The sequence below is a fragment of the Anastrepha obliqua genome, chromosome 5 (genome assembly GCF_027943255.1).
Source record: "Anastrepha obliqua isolate idAnaObli1 chromosome 5, idAnaObli1_1.0, whole genome shotgun sequence".
NCBI classification, from domain to species: Eukaryota; Metazoa; Arthropoda; class Insecta; order Diptera; family Tephritidae; genus Anastrepha; species Anastrepha obliqua.
In genome coordinates, this window is record NC_072896.1 from 73,543,414 (window position 1) to 73,561,605 (window position 18,192).

Here is an 18,192-nt window from a genome sequence, read left to right on the forward strand (position 1 = left end):
TTTGTACCGATGACACAAACATATTGACACTTTAGACGCAATAACTTCGCTTCCACCGAACCGAATGTCACCAAGCTTTCAGTGGAAGTCAACTAGGAATGTAACTTCCAACGCACTAACTCATTAAAAAAATGGCGCCATCAAAAAATTTTTTATGACGCCAGTCTTGTTTATTTTATGAACGTGGCGGCAAAATGTAGATCGTAAAGATTTGTTCATTTTAGATTCTTGGGACTTCTTTTGCAAATTTAAGAGTTGTTTGTTGTCAAAAAATTCAAGGCGCTAAAAGCAAAAAAAAAAAAAATTCTCATATTTAGATTGAAGGGAAATCTAAATTATTTTAAAAATTTGTGATTTTGTTGAATGGATGGACTTACGCCTACACGATTTTTTCTAATCTGCATGTAGAAAAACATAAATTAATTAAAAATGTTCATACTAGTTTAGAACAGTAATGCAGGCGTCGTTGGGCGAGTCTAGGTTCAAGAAAGAGTTGAGCGTTGTTTCGTTGTTTGATTATTTAGAAACCGCCACTGCAAGATGATTTCCAGCGAGCGTACAACTTGTAACGCTGCAAATTTAACTTTAGATGCAGCTGATATAAAGAGTGGTCCATATAATGGTTTTATTTTAAAAATAAAAACCAATTCCATTATTTATGGCACATCAAATGGCTTTGTAGTGGCGGATCCTTTTAATCCAGTTTTTGAATATCTTGTCGACGGGCTCTCGCTCTCTCTCGCGAATGGCATGCTCGACATTACGAGCCTGAATCGTTAACGGATTGTTCGAGTAACATCAGTTCTTCATAGCACCCTAAGGGCCGTTAACATTAACTTTGTCAAATCGGAGCTCCGGGGTGGCCAATTGGCATCGCCGAGACGGCTAATAACACGGGTTCGGTGGCACGACGCGCCATTTTGTTAAATGCAAAGATCATCCAAGTCTATGTGCTCAATTTTTGGCCACCAAAAATCACAAAAAGCATTATTTCTCTGTACCAATCACCGTCTCAACGATGATGTTTCCATCACCATTTCACCTTAAAATCCGCACCAGCCAATCATTCTCCAGATGCATTGGGTTCACGACAACTGCGAGCGGGTTTTCAAATCCCCAGATGCGACACTTTTGCTTTTTACATAGCCGTCGGGATAAAAATGCGCTTTGTCAGAAAATATGACCTTAAGTTCTTCTCAATAAACGCACAGTTTGGGCGACACAACATTGACTTTGAAAATTAGTTTGGAATATTTCCCATCGTTTTCCAAGCGAATACTGACTTTTTGTTAAGATTTTCAGCATGGAAGAAAATACAGAAGACTGGCCAGCTTATAAATACTGAGATTTTTGCTTATACAGGGTGGGCCATGTAAAATTTTGCGTTTTGAATCGGCTATAAAAAAAAAAACTAATCAATATTTTTTTAAACTTTTTTTTTATTTTGAAGATTGAACATTGTCATTTATGAATGAAAAATAATATCGTTCAAATGACTGCCCCGACTGGCTTTACGGTAGGCCATTCGATCAACCCAATTTTTAAGCGCATTTTCGATTGTTTGGGCTCCAATTTCATGAATGGCAACTTCAATTTCGTGTTTTAAGGCATCAATCGTCTCTGGATGGTTTGCATAGCATTTGTCCATAACGGCACCCCACAAAAAAATAGTCCAACGGACTTAAATCACAGCTCCGAGGCGGCCAATTGATATCGGAATTTCGGCTGATTATTCGGTTTTCAAAAACGGTAACCAAAAGTTCGAGTGTAACTTTGGCAGAGTGAAAAGTTGCACCGTCCTGTTGAAACCAAATGTCGTCCATGTCATCCTCTTCAATTTTTGGAAACAACTCGTTGAGCATGTCATTTACTGTAACCACGGCTCCTCGCTCATTTTCGAAAAAAAATGGCCCGATGATGCCGCCAGACCAAAAATCGAACCAAACAGCGACTCGTTGTGGATGCATTTGCTTTTCTACAATAACGTGTGGATTTTCTGAGCTCCAAATCCGACAATTTTGCTTATTGACGTAGCCACCGATGTGAAAATGAGCTTCATCAGAAAAGAAGAAGAAAACTCACCACTTTGGAAATAGGTTTTCAATATTACCCAATTTTGTTTAAGCGTATAGCGTCCTATTTCGTCAATGTCAAAGCGTTTTTGAATTTAATGTTGACATTACGTGTGAGGTAAGAATTGTTAATTTTCCGTGGGATATAAAAAAAATAAGCCATTTTCAGCTCTATGTTTTTTAAATATTTTGAATAAAGGGAACAAAATTTCTAAAAGCAATCCATTCTTTGGAACAACAAAATTTTTGGGATGTTATATAATATTTTATTTTAATTTTCGAGCGAACCTGTCCATTGTAAATGTACGCTGTAAGTTAAGAAGCGTTTCGCTAAGCAATGCTAAAACAAATGTTTAAAATCTGGACATTCAAAAAATTGTAGTTATAACAATCAAAACAAAAAGCGATTTCTACTCAGGTATCAAAAGAGTAGCGTAAATATCTGCGATGCAAATGAAGACTGACGAAAGTTTGACATTGGTAATGCTGCAAAATTTATTCTGTTTGTACCGTGAAAGCAGTTTGCATCCTATTCGGTATATATTTTTTTACATAGGTAAATACATATTTTTAGCGACAGATTATTTTTATTTTATCTCTGTACCATTTTGTTGGCTCTAAACGCCAATTTTGACAACTATTGAAAATGTTCCGTTTGTTTTTTATAACCTGCGCCATAACAACATGTGGCTACAGGGACAAGATGACATTTTCCTATTACACTCACAAATAAATAATTTTGAAAATATTTGAATTTTATGTTTAAGTGCAGCAAATAAATGAATCATTCGGGTGTTAGCTCGAAGCTTACAATGGGATATTCCACGCTCGCCAAAGACAACTGATACGTACTATATATGAACTTCAATTAATAATCAGATTCGCATGTGATTCTTCTTTGGTTCCACTACCTCTATTTTTAGACTCTTATTCGACTCAAACACGATGTTTCGTTGAAAATTTCTTAAAATCTTATTCATTCGTACCTTCTTCTTTTCATAAATCTAACAGCGGGTTCCAAAGAAAATATGACGAATTATGAGTTGACAAGCAAAGAACCGATCAGTCTTGAGTTGTTTGAAATGTTATTAGGGATGTAGCTTACAGTTATGGGTAACATTAAATTATTACCTAAACAATTTGAATGATAGAAAGAATGCTTTTGACGATACCGATGGTCAATTTCCATATAATAATAATGCAACATTTGAGAACAATTATTTTGTGGTGTATATCATAGCTCGCAACGGAATCACCTGAACCAAAAAAAAAACATTTGTTGAAGGAGATGTGCTTAGGGATATCCCTGGGTGGATTTATTCGATTTTTTCGCATTATGTCAGCATCAATCGCATAAAAAAGCACCTGCAGCGTTTGGTGCGTCTTCGCCTGTTTGGAATGCGTCATTAATCTTCAATTCAAATATGAAATCCTGCCTGCTGTATGCATGCAAAACCTGAAATGCCTCAAAAGCTGACAATAAAGCACTGCAAGTCTTCATAAATCATTGCCTGCGAAGAATCTTTAAAATATTCTGGCCGAACGTTATATCAAACGCGGACTTATGGAGCAAAACAACACACGCGCTGCTTGAGATACGAAAAAGAAAATGGGGCTGGATTGGCCATGTCCTGTGCAGAGGAAGTCGAGATGTAAAAATAACTGACATTGACTAGAGATCGGCAAATACCTCGATACGACTTCAAGAACCGGAAATCCGCTCCATGATCCTGAATTTGGGTGAAGTGAAATCTTTGGAGTACAACAGAGAAATCTTGTTGTCACCCTTTATACATATTAGGCTACCCTATATATATTATACAATTTTTTATTGCAGATTAATAATTATTAAAAATAAATACTGATCACAATTTCAAAATTAATATTTTTATCAGGATACCAAATACCGGGCTTCGCAATTTCTTTATTTATTTATGGAAGGAAGTCATCCTCACGTAGGCAACGTATGACATTTTAAACCGGGTGTATGTGAGCCGAAGGTGGATGAAAGGCAGAATTTTATCTGGAAATTTCTGTAAAATTTCTATCCAAATGGACACAAAGTTATTTCGTTAGCCAAGCGGCAATTAAAATTTTGGCACATAAATTTTGTACTCAAGTTTTATTGGCGAAAATTAACTTTTCCTACACTCGTTTCTAATTAATTTCTTATCAAACTAATGTGACTATCGGGACACTGCAGTAATAGTGGGAGAGTAGTAGAACCGATGAACTGGCCTAGAAAGGTTAATTTAAGAGAGTCTTTCTAGTTAAGAGATTAAGGGAATTCTCAATCTGCTGTTTTTCTATTCGATGAGAATTCTTGCGTTATGATTTTAAATTATTATTAACCCTTATTGCGGAAATTGTTTGATTGACGGGGAATCATCTCAAAATTTGTTTCGCTGCTATACTACGTCATTGAGACTAAAATCTTTTGGCGCATACTCCCTGAATATCTTTCAAGAATGGAAATTATTCACCTCTGATATTTTTTTAGCCACTCACAGCTCTTTTCGAATTATCCACACAATCATATACGCTCTTTTTATTTTAGTGGTTTCACACTGTTTATGACTGCAAGTGTGACCCTTCCTTGACGCGTACCTCAAGTTAAAATAGCTCCATAATCTGTAAAAATTATTTCATGGCAAGCTTTTTGACAATTCATTTGTTTCCGGATAGAATAAACACATGAAGCTTTTGGAAAGTACTTGCAGATAACTTTTAAATACAAATTATGGAAAGCATTTAAAGCTCTCTGGTACTCGTAAGTGCTCTGCCTTAAAAACATAACTTTTTCGCAACCCATCAATTTTGAGCTTAAAGTTTTCATTCACGCCAATAAATGCAGAAACTATTTCTGAAACTTTTTATACAAATGCATTTAAGCTCTAAGACTCACTGAACTTATGAACTTAGGGTGAAACATTCTCTGCCGGCACAGTTCAAAAAAATTTGGTAAGCTCCAAATACGCTTTGGAAAATTGCATAAATCTACCTTAGCATAAATCCAAATTAATTTAGTTTCATAAATCCTTCCCAATGAAAAGAGAAATAATATTATCATTCTATTTATCACCCTACAACTCAGATATCCTTTCCATACAGTTCTGTGCCATTTTTAGTAGTATAAGGGTATAAAACGTGGCCATTGACCACAGGATGATATGAGAATTAACAAAATAAAAGCGAATATCGTGAAAATAACTAAAATCCAAGAATTGACAACAAACGAGTACGTCTCTCAATTTCAAAATATTTAATACTAATATTTTATTTATTAATTTTAAAAAAAAAGTATATCAGTGGAAACAGCTCACGCTAAATGAGGAGGTCTTCGTACAAATGTCGTAATTTTTTAGAGGGCTTAAAAAAGTTGCTGAAACGCTTCAGGGTGAGTGGAGCTATAAGGAGACTACGATAAAAATAGTGATAAAATATATCTAAAATAATTTGTTTTTCGATCTTCTTCTAACGTGATTATCTCTTCATTTCATTCATTAAGTCTATGGTGGCAAGGACCGTGTAGGCCAGGGGTACAAAATGATACAAAATATAATATTTAACGATAAGATTTAAAAGTAATAAGATTCCAGCTCAAATAAAAAAAAAGAGATCTAGGAAGAGCGAAATCAATATCGAGACTATTATTAAAAATTCTATTAATTTCGTTAAGAGGTCTAGCAATATATATATATATATATTATATATAATTGGCGCGTACATCCTTTTTGGGTGTTTGGCCGAGCTCCTCCTCATATTTGTGACGTGCATCTTAATGTTGTTCCACAAATGGAGAGACCTAAAATTTCAAGCCGACTCCGAACGGCAAATATTTTGATAAGGAGCGTTTTCATGGCATAAATACACTCGGAGGTTTGCCCTTGCCTGCCGAGGGGCGACCGCTATTAGAAAAATGTTTTTTTAATTTTGGTGTTTTCACCGAGATTCGTCTCTCTGTGAATTCCGAATGGTAAGTCACGCACCAACCCATTCGGCTACGGAGGCCTAGTAATGGGTTCCTAATTTAAATAATTTGATTTACAAATTTTACCGTCATACTGAGAACTTCATCATAGGCGAATTATTCAAATTTGTTTTGAACTTTTATAACACCGAGAGACAATAGTGCTACCTAGAAAAAATTTCCTATACTCATTTCTTAAAGAATTTTAAAAATTTCAAAGGACTAAATTTCCAAAATATGGTTTAAGTTTAAATTTTTCTAAAATTTGCTCTCCGTTCACTAAATTTTTCTTACCACTACCTTTTCACTGTTCTCTTTGCTAACTAAAACAGAAGATCCATTTTAGCGTGCTGATTTGTCATCAACATCATAACTGGCTGTATTGACTGCCCTTCTCTGTTGGAAAATATTGCTTTTAATATTCTCTCTAGATTTTTTCGACCTTCGGAATGTTTTAAAAGTGATTTATCCTGAAGTAGTTGTGGTGCCTGGTCTGCCATATCTGGAACCTGTGCCGAACTAAAATTAGTATTCAGTGCTTTAGATTTTGATTTCACGCAATCAGGATCATCCTTAGTTAAATATTTGAAATTTTTTTAAATATTATTTAGATAAATGTTAGCTTTGTAGTCTGTAAGAATATTTTGTATTTCAGGACTTGAAATAAATTTAAGTAAATATATGAATTTAATCTGAAAGGTTCTTGGTAATCATAGACTTAAATAACTACATAAATAAGTAGTTATACCCATTCTATGACATTAACATGAATATCAAACGAAGGAGAAGATATTCAGACATTGAAAAGTAAATTGTGCAGCCAGCTTTTTGTCATTAGTTCTACACATAACTTTTGCAGTTTTGCATGTGGTCAGATTAGACCACCTAGCGTCTACTTGCTTTTTCATACAGTCGTCCATTTCGTTGTATGTTATAGGTCTCTTCTTTTCGCCAAGCGTTCGTCAGTGCCGACTAGATGAAACAATTGGTATAAATGAACATATCTTGGCAACGCAGGAATAAAGTTGTCTCAAATTACATTTGTTTGTGAAAATATTAAGGTATAGCCATACTCGCTAGCGGCGAATCTTACCCGATAACTTTGTTGTTGCTTTCACATAAAATTTTTCGCCAAGTTAATCCCATGCCGATGGGTCGTTCGTGTCCGGCAAATTCGTTCAGATATCGTGAATTTTTTGTGAAACTACTGCACGGTGCATATTTCAAACCACTTGTTTACGATAAAATACCTATTATTACAATACAAAATGTTTTAAAAATCTCTTCGGATATGTTTAGTTAAAGCTTAGAAGATATTTTATGAAGCTTTTCAAATTCCCTGTTGGCGTTATATAGTAGAAATAAGCACCGGACGTGAATGACCCATCGACATGGGCAGAAAAGTGGCGAATAGAAGGCGCCTTATATTGAGTAGTCGAAAAAGTCTTTTCGTATTTTGTCAATAGATGTCGTTGGAGTCATCTATCTACCAATCATATTGTATCATATCATATGGTGTTAGAAAGGTGACATTTTAAGCTTCATTTAACCAAAAAAAAAATTAAATTCGGAGAAGTTGAAAAAAAGTTATAGCTGTTCAAAAATGAGTGAAAATATTGAAGAAATTCGCTATATTTTGAAATTATTGTATAAAAAAGGGAAGAATGCCACGCAAACCACCAATGAAATTTTTGAAGTTTACGAAGACGATGCTATATCAGTTCGTGCAGCACAACAATGGTTCGCTCGCTTCCGTTCTGGAAATTTCGATGTGAAAGATGCACCTCGCTCCGGTCGACCTATCGTTGAAAAAGTCGATGAAATTATGGAAAAGATTGACCAGGATCGTCACATAAGCTACAATGACATCGCCAAGGCACTAAACATTCATCATCAAACGGTTTTGAACCATTTAAAAAAGACTGGTTACAAAAAGAAGCTCGATGTTTGGGTACCACATGAATTGTCTGTGAAAAATTTAATGGACCGAATTAACATCTGCGATTCTTTGCTGAAACGAAATGAAATCGAACCATTTCTGAAGCGAATGGTAACAGGAGACGAAAAGTGGATCAAATACGACAATAATGTGCGAAAAAGATTATGGTGCAAGGGTGGTGAAGTTCAACAAATGGTCACAAAGCCAGGATTGACGCCTCGAAAGGTTATGCTGTGTGTTTGGTGGGATTGGAAAGGAATCATCCACTATGAGCTGCTCCAGCCTGCTCGAAAGATTTATTCTACACTTTACTGTCAACAACTGATGAGATTGAAGCAAGCAATCGAAAAAAACGGCCAGAACTGATCAGCAGAAAGGGCGTCGTCTTCTATCAGGACAACGCTAGGCCACACACATCTTTGATGACTCGGCAAAAACTGGGAGAGCTTGGCTGGGAAGTTTTGATGCATCCATCATATAGCCCTGACCTTGCAGCATCGGACTACCGTTTGTTTCGGTCAATGCAGAACTCCATTGATGGAGTAAAGTGGGCTTAAAGAGAAGCCTGTGAAAATTACTTGTCGCAGTTTTTCGCCGAGAAACCACAAAAGTTTTACACTGATGGAATAATGTCGCTAGAAGAAAAATGGCAAAAGGTGGTCGACCAAAATGGTACATATTTGGTTTAATAAAGTTCATTATAAATTAAAAAAAAATGAGTTGAAGTTTGATTAGAAATACGAAAAGACTTTTTCGACTACCCAATATTTAGCGGTTTCTTATCTATGTATAATGGCTTTGTGAGCCGGCACACCCAATAGATGTGCAGCCTTTTGTTTGCGGCTAGTCTTTCTATGGCTTCCCTGCTCCGTTGGACATTTTTGGACTTAATACAATATGAGGTTATTGCTTTTTTGCTGCTTGATTCTCCACGTAAATATTAATTATTGAGTTATTTTCAGTTTTTCTGTAGGCTAGCTCGCGGCTTTCCCAACAGCAAAAACTTGCGCTTGGAAACATCAAAAATATAAAAATTAAATAAGAAACAAATAAATTGTTGACACTTTTCCATAAATCTAGTGCCACAGTTGTTTAACGAAGTGTTTGTATTTTAGAGATGTTTTTATTTACATAAAAAGTTATTTGTAAATTATAAATATTTGTTATATAATATTAAATATGCTTCGGCGAGATTAATTTAGAAACGCCGCATAATTGAAAAAAAGTAGAAGCAGCCACATTTTTAATAAATTTTAATAAATTTAAGTTACTGAAAAGTTTTTTTGTACATATGAAAATGAAAATTAAATATTTTACGTATTTTCTTGCTGATTCGCTTTCAAGGGCTTTAATAAGGACACATTACATTTTGAGGTTTCTAAAGCTCGACTATTGCTTTAGGGCATCAACTGTAAACGATAGCTGGAGAATAATAATATTATAATATGGTTTATAATATAATTTATAACAAATAATTGCAATGAAAGGGAATTCTTTTCTATAAGACATTTTATAAATTCTGTGTACTTGCACGATTATGTGAATTTCGAGGAAACTTGTATAGCTACGGATACGTACATGAAAAGAAGTACCGTCTGCTGGAAAATCCCCATATTTACATTTTATGACTTGGCTAAATTGAAAAGAAGCCACGCACAGATGTTGCTGCTGTTTGCTTTACCATAATTCGAGAATCTTTATGGTTAATATATTGCCCTAATTTGAGCGGCATCTAATTATAGTGTAGTGGTGACGCGGATATGGAATGATGAACATAGCAACATTGGTTAGTAGGCATTTACACCAGCTCACAGCTAAGAAAATTTTAGTTTAGCTTAGAGTCGTTTGATACAAAACGAGATTTCAGAGAAGGGAACTCTCTATCGTGCGATTTATTTGATGAATGAATGAATCGACATCATCGGCCTTAACAACGGCACTGTTACTTCTGCCTTTTGCAATCTTCTGCCACCATGCAAAAAGTAAGCGCATTCATGCCTTAGCAACCCCTGCATTTTTGGCAGTTATAAATTTGAAAAGGTACAGTACTTCGTCTACTCGGAAACCAGCATCAACAGTGGAGGACCACCAAGTGCTACTTTGGACTAAGTATGCGATTGAGTGCTAAAGTTCGCTTTCGGCGAACGAAAATCACACTTTACAAGACTTTGGTCACACCCGTCCAATTGCATGAGGCAGGAGCTTGAACGATAAGAACTCCGAAGCGACGTTCCTTGAAGTGCTCGAGAGAAAGATTCGGCGCAAGATTTTTGGACCTTTGTGCGTTGGCGATGGTCAATTTTGAAGGCGATGTAATACGAATGGAGACGAATACAACGGCTTTGAAAGTATAAGATGCCCGAAGGCGGTAGCAGAGGAAAGGATCTCCACTGCGATTGACTTGGCTTCACTTGACATTTCTAACTGGCGTCGGGTATCATGTTGCCCTCGAAAACTAAAATTGTCCTGCGAAAACCAAATTTTAGTATAATCAAGTGTATGTTTTGAAGTGGATCAAAATTTTGGTTTATTTTTGATAATTTTTTTCTTGGCAGTGTTGCTCATTTTCCCCATTAAAAAATGCCGAGCATTCGTTATAAAACATTTGCACCTTTCATAAACTGAAACATTGATTTGACGGCTTTTAACTAAGTTTTAAAACTCAACTAGTTGCTTGGATATAAATATTATGTCGAATTACTTAAAAATTACATTTTGATATTCGTTTCTTACGAAGTTTGGCATCCCATGTCGATGGGTCGTTCGCGTCTGGCGCATATTTCTACTACATATATAACGCCAACAGAATATAAAAGGTAATTCATGAGGTATCTTCTAAGCTTTAATTAAACATATCCGAGGCGATTTTTTCAAAATTTTTTATTTTAATAATATTTTATCATAAATTAGTAGTTTCATAAAAAAATTATGGTTTCTCAACGAATTGGCCGGACACGAACGACCCATCAACATGGGATTAGGGTTATAATCTACAAATTTTTGTAAAAACTACTTTAACTTCAACTACTTCAATTTTTTAAAGGAAGCTCGGCCAACTGCTCATGTAATATTTAATTTTCAGTGAATTTGGAATTTTTTTCGATTATATACAGTTTGTCAAGAAAGTGTTTTCACACCATTAATTCAGACATACTGCTTAAGGAAATATATATTTTTTTGTGGTTGTCTTTCAATCTCAGGATTTATTTGACTCATAAAAATAACAGTTAGTTGAAAATAATGTTATTCCGTTTAAAAATAAAAAAGCAAAAATAATATACACTTCAAACATAGCGGTAAAGAAATTTTTTTTTCTAATTTGCAGTTAATTGCTTTGAGTGAAGAATGATAGAGAAACAGATTGCGCCTTCTGAATTCGCCGTGTCGTAACAGTCCATCAATAAGCAAACAAAAGAAAGGGGAACTACTCGTTGGTGAAAAGGAAGACTAGACGAGAGCAATGAAAACAACCAAACACAAGGAATTATACACCCACATACACACATTTTCTAGCCACGGCGCTTTTCGCATAAAAACGCAAATTCTGCTTTAACAATTTAACACTCGGCACTTCGTCTCATTAGTTTGTTTAATGTAAAAATGTTTTTTCAATGTTTAATCTCACAAATCACAATATTATCAAGCCATTCCCTAAATTTTCGCAAATATGTATAATAATTTCTCCTACTTTTGTTTGTTTAGTATTGCGAAGGGAGCTGACGTCAGACTTGTCAAAATCGCGAAAAATAAAGTGTTTTGGGAAGACGCCTCCTTCAGTACTCAATTCGCCTTGGCTTTAAGTTAAATGCTTCAAAACATAAAATGTGAATGAGTACTTCGTATGACTACTCCGAGCATCTATAACACTTTATAGTCTACTTCCTATAGGATGATTCAATTTTTGAACATCAAAGTCCTGGGCACCTTGTGTCATCCTTCTGAAATAACATTTTTGAGTTCTGCTCGACCTTTTGAATATTTTTTTTGCCACCTTTTTCTTTAAATATGGCCATAAATTTTCTGTTGGATTAGTATCCGGTCTTTGGGCTGATGTAACCCACACACTACTGCAATTGAAAAGAGGTCATATTCTGAGCTTCATATTATGGATTGTTGCCCTGGTAGAATCTGAGAACTAAGGTTTGTTGTCAACAATGAAACTAAATTTTGTTGCACTATTTATTAAATGACATTGACATGACATTATTATCAAATATTGTCGTGCATCCATCTTATCTTCTATAAAAAGCAAATCATCCATTCCCATGTGGGATGCGTTCTTCACCGTGACTGAAAGTGTGCCAAATTTCTCTCCTGCATAATACTTGCATTTTGCCTTTCCAGAGCGTTTATTGACCGCCTCCACACTCTATTGGGTCCATCATCTCAGTAGCTATGTGGTTTAGCTAGGTGCGTTCTAGTGAATGAGGTTTCTCGTCGAATTCTACTGGTTTGCGGCCACTTTTCGACGCGGTAAGATATCTTTCCTGGTCTTCGACTTGCAGATTTTGGCTTCAGTCTATTTTCATTTTTTGAAGATTAATTTTGTTCTAAATAGTTTGTTGAGTTAATTGAAACATTTTTAATAACTGCTGCACGCTTTTCTCTGTTGTAAAATTATAATATATGAACTGAGTAACCTTAAACGTTGTCCGGTTTTCAGGCAATTTTGCGTGTTTTATAATTAAACAACAAATCTCTCTTACGGTTATTTTATGATTGTTTGGTGTCAAACCATTTAGCAAACAATGCCGAAAATAGATATGTAAAAACACTTTCTTAACAGCCGCGAGAAGTTTTGTAAGCCTACCCTATTAGTTAAATGATAGTATGAAGAATCCTTTTGAAACATAAGACAATTTGTGTGGACATAAAACAATTTCGCTGTTCCATTTATAAGGCCGGTCCCCATAAGGGTTCTGACGGCCTGCTGAATTTGAGCAATGAGGGGGGTCATTTTATCAACCTTTCAACGCTGGTTCGTCTGTATTAGAAAATCATTTATTAGGGCCCGCTGCCAACTTATCAAACTTAGTAGGAACAACATCCAGAGACCACTCGGCTGCCACCTCGTACAATTGTATGCTGATCAGATTTCCCTATAGTCTTTATCGGGTTTTCTCCTTACGTAGGACACATCATCGGATCGAAAAAGTTTACGAAGTGTGTTCAATAAGTATCGCGAATTTTGAATTTTCGCAGGTTACGTATATTCGAGTTTCGATTTTTTTGTGGCGATATGTTGCTACTCATGTCTCCCACTCATGCCGACGAGTTCGGCCATTTTGAATGTTCAGTTAATTGTTTTATTTATTTATTATTATTATTTATTGTTCGACTTTCTTAAAATAAACATTACATTTCATTTTTAATCATTAACATTAGAACGTACGACAGTGACACTAGGTCGTTTGTCGGAAGAAAAAAGAAAAAACAAAATCTTACATTTTACATATGTTACTATGGTACTATGTATTGAATTCGCTTAAAATTAATTTTCTATATTCTATAGCAGCAGTGATGAACTTAAATAAGTTATTGTTCAGTTAATTGTTGACAGCTGCTTTGCTTTCACATGTGTCGGCTCGTCCTCGATTTTTACTTATTCAAAAAGAGCGGTTGCATTCCGAATGTTGAGAGAAGCTACTTTGGACCAAATTCACTTCATCGGTGGTACAAAATGTTCTCAAAAGGCTGAGAAGCTGCGAACGACGAAAAGCGTGCCGGACGCCGGAGCACTTCAACAACAGACGAAGTGAAGAAAATGGTATTGGCCAATCGTCGATTTTTTTCAATGATTAGGGCATGAGACGGGTCGCCGTAAAATTCGTATCAAAACTGCTGAATTTCGATCAAAAGCAGCATCGCATGAACTTTGCTAACGAGATGTTGGACTCTGTCCGCGACGACCCAAATTTGCTCCAGAGGGTCATAACTGGTGACGAAGCAGTTTATGGTTATGACGTGGAAACCAAAGCTCAATCATCTCAATGGAAGTTGCCGCATGAACTAATTCCGAAAAAAGCACCCCAAGTTCGGTCGAATGTAAAAGTTTTGCTTACCGTTTTCTTCGATTGCAGGGGCGTTGTATTTACTTCATGCTTTCCTGCCACAGGGTAAAACGCTCAATAAGGAATATTACCTGCAAGTTATGCTTAATTTGCGCGAAGCAATCCGCCAGAAATGCCCGGATTTGTGAAAGAACAAAAATTGGCTCTTGCATCACGAGCAGCAGGGGCGTTAGCTCACACATCGTTGCTTGTGCGCGACTTTTTTTCCAAATTCCAAAAAAAAAAGACGGAATAAGCAGAACTATACCATTGCCCATAGCAAGAAAAATTCCGCAAATTAAAATGAATGTAAAAGTTCAAGTGTATTCACAGCCCATTACCGGGAAGCAATAAATTTACAATGAAATCTGCAATCAAAAAACAAATATGCTCAACTACAGGGCCTTTGAAATTTGATTTTCTTTATTAGCTGCGCTGGATTTCGCAGCATTCACTACAATCTATATCACATTCCATAGTTTGGGAAATCCCAACATATGTATTGACAAGTTTTGACAATTTATTAATTAATAGTAATTTATATTTTTTTATTGAGTATGGGAATAAGTTTCCGTCCTTTCTTAGCCAATTAATTAAATAATATATGATATTATATGATATGAAGTATGTGCCATTGGTAGCAACAACTTTAATCCATCTTGCAGGCAACATACCGATACCTCTGACCAAAAATTCGAGTTCTTTTTACTTGATCCATTCATTGAGCCAGTGTGCGATGCTCTCGTAAGAAGTGAACCGCTCTCCAATAAGGGCTGACTCCATTGATCCGAACAAATGGTAATCCGAAGGCGCAATGTCTGGGGAATACGTCGTATGAGGCAAGTTTTTCCAATTTAGTCCCTCTAAATATTTCTAGCAATTCTACCGATTTAGCAACATGTGGCCTGGCGTTGTCATGCAGCAAAATCAGTTTGACGCCCGCTTTTCTTTGTGAGCTTGATTCAAACGTATTAGCTACAGTCGGTGACGATCGCCAGTGATGGTTTCAGATGGTTAAAGGAGTTCATAATAGATGAACCCTCCTGATCACACCAGATGCGCAACTGCACAACATAACCTTTGAAGCATGAATTTTTTTTCGCTGTCGATGGATCTGGTTCACCTGGTAGGCTCCAAAATTTTTGACGCTTAGGGTTATCATAATAGATCCATTTTTCATCGCCAGTGACAATGCGATGCAGAAAACTTTTTCTCTTCTGCCGTTGAAGAAGCATCTCACACGTCACTAACGACTCTCGAACTCCCTCTCCTTCAATTGATGTGGCACCCAGTTACCTGCTTTCTGCACCAACATCCAGCTCCTTAGATATATCATTAAGTGTTCGACATTTGCCGAAATTGGCACTTTGGATGCGTCGAAACCACACTTTACAAGATGAATTTGATGGAGCATGATTACGGTAAATAGTAATAGTAATAATAGATAACAATAGCAAAAGCAATAGCAATAGCAATATACATTTATAAATATATATAATTGGCGCATACACTATTTTTGGGTGTTTGGCCGAGCTCCTCCTCCTACTTGTGGTGTGCGTCTTGATGTTGTTCCACTAATGGAGGGACCTACAGTTTCAAGCCGACTCCGAACGGCCGATATTTTTTTATGAGGAGCTTTTTTCGTGGAAGAAATACACTCGAAGGTTTGCCATTGCCTGCCGAGGGGCAACCGCTATTAGATTCTTAATTTTTGATCTCTCACCGAGATTTCAACCGACGTTCTCTCTCTGAATTCCGAATGGTAGTCACGCACCAAGGCATTCGGCCACGGCGGCCGCATATAGCAATAGCAATAGTAATAGTAAGTTTTAGTTTTATTAGACCTCCGAAGGGCAGATGGTTTTAGGTTCATGGCAAAAATAAATTCGAGCGCTATTTAAAAAATGTGTAATCGTTTAGTGCGTCGTATCTAACTATAAGTACACTAAGTATTAAACTTTAGAGCTACCGAATGTTAGGTACGCCGGAAAATAGAATCGTACTTGCCCTAACCACTAACAATTCATACCGCTATGACTTCTTCTCGTATATACCCCGTTACAAAATTATAAAAACACTGCTATATGTTTTTATAAAGGGTGATCCATTTTGAGGTTTTCAATTGAAATAAAACAACGCAAATTCAAATTATTTGGGCGCTCTTTATTATTTTTGTGTAGAACCATTCATGACAAATATTTTTTAAATGTTGGCCGCCAACTGCGCCACAATTCGGCCATCCGTGAATACCAATTTTGAATGGCTCGCTGGAGGACTTCGGTAGTATCTCAACAATAACTTTGGTAAAGTTAGATCCCAGTAACTCAATGGGAGCTGATTTATCCACAAAACACTTAGACTTTACATATCCCCACAAATAAAAGTCCGAAAGTGTAATATCACACGATCTTGGTGTACAATTCACTGGTCCGAGACGAGAGTTAAATTGCTCATCGAAACGATAACGCAGTAAATATATTGTTTTACAGGCTGTATGGCAAGTAGCGCCGTCTTGTTGGAACCAAATGTTGTGGAGATCACAGGCTTCAATTTCCAGCATTAAAAAGCTGTTTATCGTGACGCGATAGCGTCCGTCATTCACTGTTATTTGGTGACAGCCTTGTCTTCGAAGAAATATGAGCCGATGATTCCTCCAGCCCATAGGCCGCAGTAAACGGCCTGACCTCGTGATCAACACTTTTCACAGAGCGTCGATTTTCGTTATACAATTCTACGATTTGTAAGCGTTTTTGAGCCGTAAGTCTTTCTATGATGAAATGTCAATGATGTTAGTTCGATAGTAGTCCCTCGTGATCTGTCGAAAAAACTCTATTGGGAAAAGTACCTCCAATCTGATCGCCCTTTAATAGCAAAAGTTCCAAAATTGGTACAAAAGTTTCAACCTTTTAATCAGAGTTTTTAGAATTTTTCTGGGTATGCAGTTTTATATCCTACTTATACTTTGTATGGAAGACTAGGTCCTTTTTTCAACCTTTTTTTTTATTTTGAAGACTGAACATTGTTATTTATGAATGAAAAATAATATCGTTCAAAGACTGCCACGACTGGCTTTACAGTAGGCCATTCGATCAACCCAATTTTTAAACACATTTTAGATTGTTTGGGCTCCAATTTCATGAATGGCAACTTCGATTTCGTGTTTTAAAGCATCAATCGTCTCTGGATGGTTCGCATAGCATTTCCTTAACGGCACCCCTCAAAAAATATGGCCCTCCCTGTACATACATATGTCAATAAAATACAAGTTTTTTTCCATAGAAAATGTTTATTTAATGTGAATTAAAAAAATTAACTTGAACTTGAAGGACCCTGTACTATCCAATAACGTGTTGTAGACTTTGTGCAGGCAAATAAAAAATTCAAACGAAATTTATCACCTGATTCTCAGTAGAATTTGTGTGTGTATATATATGTATGAACAAACATACCTATGTATGTGTTAAAGCCAATACCACGTGTGCTTAAATGTTTGTGTGTGTGTGTTTCAGCTACCGCCGACAAAGGAAGGCTAAATGCCTATAAATATGTGTCACCTACCGAGCCTTGCAAGTAAACACATGCATTTTTTACAAACTGACACACACACATACATATGTATACTTGCAATTACATTTCTAACTTGCACTTCACCCTCAGTTAGATAAATGTGCAGCAAAAATCGAAGCAGTAACAATTTGTAGCAACAATGATGCACCGAGCTGGTAGTAGACAAGGCTGAGTGGTAGCGCAGCAACGTTGGTAGCAACATGTCTACCAGACGACGTGAGCGATGCGATAAAAACAGACAAACACACATGCAATATTCCACAAAGAGGAGATATGGCGCCACAGTTTCCTGAAATATAACTTTAGTGTGGCGATGTGAAGAGTGCTGGCAAAACAATCTCGATTTTACCACTTCGTTGTTGTATTTCCTCGAAAGGTTGCAAATCGAAATCAAATTGTCATTGCTACTAACAACAACACAAATTCCACTGACGATTCACATTATCATAGGGGCAGAGAGGAGTGTCATTGATAAGTGTGAGGCATTCCAAAAGCCTGTCGGACAAAATGGCTGAGTATCGCAGTAGCACTTCAACGCATATTGGTACACATGCACACACACCCACAAACGCCGTTAGTGCTATAAATTTCTAT